The following is a 209-nucleotide window of genomic DNA, read 5'->3' as shown; positions in this document are numbered from 1 at the left end:
GCAGTACATCTAGTTAAAACGCGCTTGCCAAAATACTGATTTGTATTAACCCGTCTTCTTTTTACGGATATAATTATCATACTGCCAGAGAATGTCTAAAGAGTAGCATTAGAAACACCATTTCTAAGAATAGAAATAGTTGAAGAGGAGTCTCAGGCGGCGCATTCTTTCAAGAACGCCAGTGTTCATCGCCGAGTGAGGGTTCAATC

This window comes from Penaeus monodon, chromosome 27 (assembly GCF_015228065.2).
Source record: "Penaeus monodon isolate SGIC_2016 chromosome 27, NSTDA_Pmon_1, whole genome shotgun sequence".
Taxonomy (NCBI): Eukaryota; Metazoa; Arthropoda; class Malacostraca; order Decapoda; family Penaeidae; genus Penaeus; species Penaeus monodon.
Note: the sequence above shows the minus strand (reverse complement) of the source record.